Source organism: Bos indicus x Bos taurus, chromosome 26, assembly GCF_003369695.1.
Source record: "Bos indicus x Bos taurus breed Angus x Brahman F1 hybrid chromosome 26, Bos_hybrid_MaternalHap_v2.0, whole genome shotgun sequence".
NCBI classification, from domain to species: Eukaryota; Metazoa; Chordata; class Mammalia; order Artiodactyla; family Bovidae; genus Bos; species Bos indicus x Bos taurus.
In genome coordinates this window covers 1-9195 of record NC_040101.1, presented here as the reverse complement: position 1 = coordinate 9195, position 9195 = coordinate 1, and positions in this window count along the sequence as shown.

Sequence of the window (9195 nt, the reverse complement as noted above, 5' to 3'; positions counted from 1 at the left end):
ATGAAGGTTGTATAGCATACTGTTCAACGTTGTATTTTCTGGCAAATGTTCCCACTGCTCTTTTGCACCTTAACCTACTCTGAATGGTTCTTAATTAATTTCTTCTCAAGGTCACCAATATCCTAAATTATAGTAAGTTTTGATGACTATGCTATAATCTTTCCCTTACTTGAACCTTTGGCCATCCTGAAGTTACTGTCCCTGATCTCCTGGAAATTCTTGCCCGTTAGCTTCTGTCACAGCCTCTCTGATGATTTCTTCTCTTGATTTCTTCTCTGTATTCCCATATTCTCAAGAGTCTTCTCCAACACCACAGTTCAAAAGCAGCAATATTTTGACACTCAGCTTTTTAATGGTCCAACTCTCACATCCATACATGACTGCTGGATAAACCATAGCTTTGACTGGACGGACCTTTGTCAGCAAAGTGATGCCTCCTTTTGTGAGAAACCAACACCATTGAATCTTCACAGAACTGACTTCCAGGAGCAGCAGCATGAATGTAATCGAAGTGGGAATAATTTCTGAAAGAAATTACATTTCACTCAGCTTCAGAGAGTTCAGCTAGTAGATAGAACTTTTGAATGTGATGTATGTGGTAAAACTTTCTATAAAAAGTTTAATCTCTCTTAACATCAGAGAACTCATACAGGAGAGAAACCATATGCATGTGATCTATGTGGACAGTTCTTCTGCCATAAATCAGCCCTTACTATTCATCAGAGAATCCATACGGGGGAAAAGCCCTACGATTGTAGTGAATGTGAGGAATCCTTCTGCCAGAAGTCAACCTTCACTGTTCATCAAAGGATTCACAATAGGGAGACACCTCATGAGTGCAATGATTGTGGTAACCTTGCATGAGAAATCAGTATTCACTGCACATCAGAGAACTCACACAGGAGAGAGACCTTATGCCTGCAAAGAATATGGGAAATGCTTTGGTCTCTGGCCTGCCCTCCCAGTACATCAGAAAACCCAAACAAGAGACAGATCTTATAAATGTAATAAATGTGGGAAATCCTTCTATGTAAAGCCAAAACTCACTGTACCTCTGAGACTTCCCACAAGTGAGGAACCATGTGAATGTAAAGAATGTGGTAAAGCTTTCTACCAGAAGTCAAAACTCATTGTATACCAGAGAGCTCACACAGGTGAGAAACCTTATAAATGTAATGAATGTCAGAAAACCTTTTGTGGAAAGTCAACCCTCAGTAGACATCAGAGAACACACACAGGAATGAAGCCCTATGGATATAAAGAATGTTGGAAAACTTTCTTCTAGAAGTTAGCCATTACTGCATATCAGAGAACTCACACAGGAGAGAAGCCCTATGAATGTAATGAATGTGGAAAAACCTTTTGCCAGAAATCAGACCTCAGCAAACATCAGATAACTCACACAGGGGAGAAATCGTGTATATCAGAGACTGGCTGTGTGTACACAAAAACTCACTTTTGTTTTCTTTTGAGAGCACAGTTAACCTGCATTTCTCGGCCTTCCTTTTCTGTGAGTAGGACCATATAACTTAACTCTGGCAAGGAGAATTTGAACACAAATGATAAACTGTAATTCCAGGCCAGCTCCCCTGTGCCGCCACCCAGATTTCATGCATTCCTGTTAACTTTTTATGCCCTGTAGTTCTGAAGTACAGATTCCACCCCTACCCTTTCCCTTACCCCCAGTTTGCCTTGGTGGCCATTGGGTGGAGATGGCAACCATGGCTTAAGACAGGGAGGATTAATTGTGGAGAGCAGAGATTTTCCTAACTCCACACACACACATGCAAAGTTCATCTGTACTTTACCTGAGTGAGGAATACCCACTGTTATAAATATCCCACGTGTAATCTATTTACAACACTACCAGTCACTGTAGCCAGTTCATTTTATGAATTAGAGACAGACTTCTGTGAGAAGTTACCAGTCTTTTGGAGCTGATTCACACAGGATAGAACCTGTGTTGTCATCTTTCATCCCCAGTTAATTGATGGAAAACCAAATCATATGAAGAGACAAGAATGCAAGAAATAGGAGGTGGTCCTAAGATGGCAGAGGAATAGGACGGGGAGACCCCTTTCTCCCCCACAAATTCATCCAAAGAACATTTAAACGCTGAGTAAATTCCACAAAACAACTTCTGAATGCCAGCAGAGGACATCAGGCACCCAGAAAAGCAGCCCATTGTATTCAAAAGGAGGTAGGAAAAAATATAAAAGAAAAAAAAAGAGAGAGAGACAAAAGAGATAGGGACGGAGCTCCGCCTGGGATGGGAGTCTTAAAAAGAGAGAGGTTTCCAAACACCAGGAAACACTCTCACTGCTGAGTCTGTGGCGAGCCTTGGAACCACAGAGGGCAACATAACTGGGAGGAAAAATAAATAAATAATTAAACCCCACAGATTACGTGCCCAATGGTAACTCCCCCAGTGGAGAAGCAGCGCATACGCCTGCACACGCCACTAGCAAGCGGGGGCTGGGCAGTGAGGCACGGGCTGCATTGCCTAGAGTAAGGACCGGGCATGAATGCCCTGAGGGCAATCTGAGGGAACTAACTTGGGCTAGCAAACCAGACTGTGGGATAGCTACCACGCAAAAAGTCCTAACCTAAGACACCGTCAGGCCCGCTCACAGAACAAAGGACTGAACAGAGCTAGTTGGCTGCAGACCATCCCCCTCCCGTGACAGGCGGCCAGAGCCAGAAGGGGGCAATCGCGGCCCCAGAGAGGCATTATCTATCAAACTGCAAGCAGGCTTCTTTGCTAACTAAGACTTCTTGGGGTTCTGGACGGTCAACATCCACCTGAGAAGGTGTGCTGGTTGTACACCCAGAAAACCGAGCAGCAGAGATGGGGGACGTGAAGAGTCACAGCGACCGCGCTCGCCAAACACCTCATCACCTGAGCTGCTCGGACCTGGGAAGGGCACAAACGCAGGCCCGATGGAGTCTGCGCCTCTGAGGACTACCTGAGTGCCTGAACCTGAGCAGCCTAGACCTGGGAGGTGCATGCAGCCCAGGGCCGGCCTTGGACGGTTCCCGGCGGAGCAACCTAGAGCCTGAGCAGTGTGGGCAGGGAGGGCACACGCACCGTGAGTGGGGGCAGGCCCAGTGTGGCTGGTGCACTAGGAGCACACGCCAGTATTATTTCTTTGCAGTGTTCCTCCCTCCCTACAGCGCGACTGAACAAGTGAGCCTAAAAAAGTGTCCACCACCGCCCCCTTGTGTCAGGGCAGAAATCAGACACTGAAGAGACCAGCAAACGGAAGAAGCTTAAACAGAGGGAACCGCCTTGGAAGTGACAGGTGCAATAGATTAACGCCCTGTAGTTAGTATCGACTACATAGGAAGGGGCCTATAGATCTTGAGAAATATAAGCTGGACCAAGGAACTATCTGAAAATGAACTGACCCCACACTGCCCACAACAACACCAGACAAAGTCCTAGATATATTTTTACTATTTTTACGATCACTCTTTTTTTTTTTTTTGAAATTTTAAGTCCTCTATTACTCCTTTAATTTCCATTTTTATAACCTACTATTACTTTGCAAAAAAAAAAAAAGAAAAGAAAAAGAGAGACCCTATTTTTAAAAGCAAATGTCATGTATATATATACACACACATAATTTTTGTGACTCTTTTTTTCTTTTCTTTAATATTGTATTTTTGAAAATCCAACCTCTACTCTAGATTTTTAATCTTTGCTTTTTGGTATTTGTTATCAATTTTGTACCTTTAAGAACCCCATCTTCAGTATCCATTTTTAATTGGGAGTGAGATTACTGGCTTGACTGCTCTCTCCCCCTTTGGACTCTCCTTTTTTCTTCACCAGGTCGCCTCTGTCTCCCCCTTCTCCCTTCTCTTCTCTACCCAACTCCGCAAATCTCTTTGTGTGTTCCAGACGGTGGAGAACACTTAGGGAACTGATTACTGGCTGGATCTGTCTCACTCCTTTTGATTCCCTCCTTTACCCTCCTGGCCACCTCTGTCTCCTTCCTCCCTCTTCTCTTCTCTGTATAACTCCATGAACATCTCTGAGTGGTCCAGACTGTGGAGTGCACATAAGGAAGTGATTACTGGCTAGCTTGCTCTCTCATCTTTTGATTCCACCTCATCTCATTCAAGTCACCTCTAACTCCCTCCTCCCTCTTCTCCATATAACTCTGTGAACCTCTCTGGGTGTCCCTTGCTGTGGAGAAACTTCTCATTTTTAACCTAGATGTTTTATCAACGGTACTGTATAGATGGAGAAGTCTTGAGACTACTGTAAAAATAAGACTGAAAACCAGAAGCAGGAGGCTTAATTCCAAATCATGAGAACAACAGAGAACTCCTAACTCCAGGGAACATTAATTGACAGGAGCTCATCAAACGCCTCCATACCTACACTGAAACCAAGCACCACCCAAGGGCCAACAAGCTCCAGAGCAAATATACCATGCAAATTCTCCAGCAACACAGGAACACAGCCCTGAGCTTCAATATACAGGCTGCCCAAAGTTACTCCAAACCCACTGACATCTCATAACTCATTACTGGACACTTCATTGCACTCCAGAGAGAAGAAATCCAGCTCCACCCACCAGAACACCGACACAAGCTTCCCTAACCAGGAAACATTGACAAGCCACCCGTACAACCCCACCCACAGTGAGGAAACTCCACAATAAAGAGAACTCCACAAACTTCCAGAATACAGAAAGGCCACCCCAAACACAGCAATATAAACAAGATGAAGAGACAAAGGAATACCCAGCAGGTAAAGGAACAGGATAAATGCCCACCAAGCCAAACAAAAGAGGAAGAGATAGGGAATCTACCTGATAAAAAATTCCAAATAATGATAGTGAAAATGATCCAAAATCTTGAAATCAAAATGGAATCACAGATAAATAGCTTGGAGACAAGGACTGAGAAGATGCAAAAAAGGTTTAACAAGGACCTAGAAGAAATAAAAGAGAGTCAATATATAGTGAATAAGGCAATAAATGAGATAAAAAACACTCTGGAGGCAACAAATAGTAGAATAACAGAAGCAGAAGATAGGATTAGTGAAGTAGAAGATAGAATGGTAGAAATAAATGAATCAGAGAGGAAAAAAGAAAAACGAATTAAAAGAAATGAGGACAATCTCAGAGACCTCCAGGACCATGTTAAACACCCCAATATTCAAATCATAGGAGTCCCTAAAGAAGACAAAAAGAAAGACCATGAGAAAATACTTGAGGAGATAATAGTTGAAAACTTCCCTAAAATGGGGAAGGAAATAGTCACCCAAGTCCAAGAAACACAGAGAGTCCCAAACAGGATAAACCCAAGGCGAAACACCCCAAGACACATATTAATCAAATTAACAAAGATCAAACACAAAGAACAAATATTAAAAGCAGCAAGGGAAAAACAACAAATAACACACAAGGGGATTCCCATAAGGATAACAGCTGATCTTTCAATAGGAACTCTTCAGGCCAGGAGGGAATCGCAGGACATATTTAAAGTGATGAAAGAAAATAACCTACAGCCCAGATTACTGTACCCAGCAAGGATCTCATTCAAATATGAAGGAGAAATCAAAAGCTTTACAGACAAGCAAAAGCTGAGAGAATTCAGCACCACCAAGATATCAGATCTCAATTCCTGGTACCTGTGTATGTTACCTTATATGGAAAGAGTTGCCCAGATTAAATTAAGGATTTTTCAATGAAATTATCTTGGATGGTCCAGGAGGAGCTTTAAATGCAATCACAAGTGTTCTTGTAAAAGAGAGGAAGATTTGACACTTAGAGAAGAGATTCCTAGACCACCAAGGGGTGGATTATAGACTGATGTGGCACAAGAATGCCAGCAGCCAGCAGAGGCTGGAAGACGCACATTCTCCCCTGAAGTCTCTGAGATGGGCCCCGCTGACACTTTGGTTTCAGCCCTGTGACACTGATCTTAAACTTTTGTCTTCCAGATGTAAGGGAATACATTTCTTTTGCTAAAACTCTTATGTTTGCAGTAATTTCTTACAACAGCAATAGGAGACCAAAATCCCTTGCAGTTAAAATCCTATATCTGATTCAGGTTCCTTCAAGCAGATGTATCCAACATTAAGTTACAGCTTTTCTGAAAAACAGGACAGGAGTACTTCTGACTCTCCTGGTGCTGATATTGATTCTGCTGGTGATTGTGTTGGGATTGCTAGCTTTGGGAGCTGTCCACTCCTTAATTTTGGGTGGGGGTTAAGTAGGTATCAATTTATTTCTGGCTGGAGTCCCTTTATTTACCTTTGACTAGATCTGAGTAGGAGCTGTGTTGTCTTGCTTGGTTTTCCTGTTGTCTTTCATCTTGCATTCTGAAACACAGGTGAGACACAAGCTGTGTAAAGAGTTTATTTGGGAAGTGATTACAAAAGCAAGGATGAGGGAGTGGGGAAGATGACACAGGAGCGGGTGAAAAGCCCGTAAAGTGTGAGCTACTGAGCTGCTGACCACTGTGAACAAGCTGAGATCCACCCTGTTGGGTACGCTGGGCATGTGCATCTCAACGGACTCTCCAGGCATGGAAGCTGACACCTTATTGTGACTTAACAACTGGCCATCACCTCTCTGACCCTGCTTTGATTCTGTTATTTTGCATGAGGTTGTTGACACCGGACATAGATCAAGAGAGAGATCCAGAAAGAGTTTTACAGTTTAGTTACAATTTCCTGGGAAGAAATGGCACACCATGCAGGGTCACTCAGAGATAGACAGAGCAGAGACTGAAGCGTGTACCAGTGCCTCTGCTATGGATTCAACAAGAAGGGAAGGGACAGGCATGGCAAACAGGCTTGGGATTGGCTAATGTGAATATTTTCAGTACACTTGGAGACACTGAGGCTGTCCCTGACTGTTCTGTTACCTGGCCCTGGGATGATTAGGGCAGGTGTATGGTAGTGAAGTGTGAGGGTACAACTCAGAAGGTGCCTGGGAGTATGGCCTTAACTGACTGTTTTCAGAGAGTAACATCTAGCTAGGGCCACAAAATTGAGTCAAGACTGAGCTCAATTATTTGGGGTATTTGAGTGGCCTAAATAAATGATGAGCCTTTTGGAGTATAGAACATACATTGCACTAAACAGCAAAAGGCTCAATTTCTTGGTTCAGTGTGGCAGGTCTGGCCACTATGTTGCTGGACAGTATAGATTAATAGTGAAGTCAGTGTAAAGACTTGTCATATTTGTGTGTAACTAGTTGAAAGCGGTGGTCATGGTGCTTATGGTAGGAGACTCCAGGTGGGAGTTTGTGGTGGAAAGCTGGAGCAGAGAGTAGGAGAGGCACTGAGGAGTGTGCTGTCCTTTCCACAGCAGGTTGAGGGACTGACTGACAGATGGCAGTTGTCTCCTGGGAAAGGCAATAGTCTCCATTAATTCCTAGAATGGTACAGACAGTAGTAAATTCTCTGGTTGCTCAGAGGTAAAGAATCTGCCCCCCAGTGCAGGGAACACGGGTTTGATCCGTCATTCAGGAAGATCCCACGTGTCATGGAGCAACTAAGCCTGTGCACCACAAGTACTGAGCCTGTGCTCTGGAGCCTGGGAGCTGCAGCTGCTGAAGCCCTTGTGCCCTAGAGCCCGTGCTCCACAGCAAGAGAAGCCACTGCGATGAGAAGCTCATGCAGCACAGCAGGAAGTAGTTCCCACTCACTGCTACTAGAGAAAAAACCATGCAGCAATGAAGACCCAGCACAGCCAGATAAATACAATTATTTTTAAAAGGTGGGCCTGCATTCACCATGTTGGTTTAAACAGTGGCTTCCTTGGAAGGTTTGGGACTCTGGTTTGCAAACCAGTAAAAAAAAACCCAGACTAATATTAAGGAGACCAACATTCAACAGAGTGGTGTACAACTCACTTGACTGACTTCTGTCATTTGACATTGATTATCCTTAAGCATGTATCACTAACAAGTAGAAGTTTTCTGGTTTTATCCTTATGTGATATGGTTTTGATTTTATTATCTCCAAATGTGAATTTCACTTACTAAGTGGAGTTTTCTATTTATCTATTTAGTAGTCCACACTGCCTATGAGAATGGTCCTGGAGTACGTGGAGATGTGAGTCAATTTTTAGTTGAGCGTGTGGGCTCATTTCCTGCTACACAATAGAAAAGACCAAATACTGAGACAACATTCTTTTGCAGAAAGAAAAAAGCTTTATTATAGGGTGCCCAAGTAAGGAGATAGGAGGCAAACTGGTGTTTTTATCTTGGAAGGAGGGAGAAAGAGGGGCAGGGAGCTCAGAAATGATTGGTGGAAAGTAAGTTTAACTTTCAGTGGACGTATTGAGTTCTCTGCTGTCCTGCTCTTCTGCCTCTTCATGTGTCATATGTACAGATCTGTGGTATTTTGTATATAACTGGAGGGGTTTTGGCCTGTGCAATCTAACGTTCACTGTCATGCACCCTAGTCCCTCGATGCGTCTGTGCCTCAGCGAGTTGTTTCCTATCTGCAGTTTCCCTGGTTTTTTTTTTTTTTTTCTCAACATTTATTTGGCTGCACCGGGTCTTCATTGTAGCATGCAGATTCTTTAGTTGTGGAATGTGTGCTCTTAGCTGTGGTACGTGGCATCTAGTTACCCGACCAGGGATCAAAGCTGGCCCCTTGCATCGGGAATGTGGAGTTTTAGCCACTGGACCACCAGGGAGGTCCCTCTCTGGTGTTCTTAGTGTATCAGTTTGTTTCTCCTATATGGACCTTGTAAGTTACAGGGTACAGTTTCACAAGGGGACTTAAATGAAGAGATTAAGACCTGGGACAAGATAGAGACCCGTACAGGGGGTCCATTTGCTGGAGTGGAATTTGAAAAATTGTCTGAGGAGGCCATTATGTCTCTCAGTTAAACTAGCAATCAAAAACCTATTAGGAAGCTAAAAGTGCCATTGAAGGCAGTTTTGGCAGTTTCTTAAAATGTTAAACATACACCTACCATAATATCCAACCATTCTACTCCTGGATATTTACCCAAGAGAAAAGAAGACATATATCTATGCAAAGAATTATACATGTATGGTCATAACAGCTTTATTTGCAAGAGCCAAAAAGTCAGAAACAACCTAAATATCCATCAACAAGTGAATAGATAAGCAAGCTAAGATATAGCCATACAACAAGAGACAACTGCTTGGCAAGGGACAACTCACCAAAAAAAAAAAAAAAGGAAAAAAAAAAAAA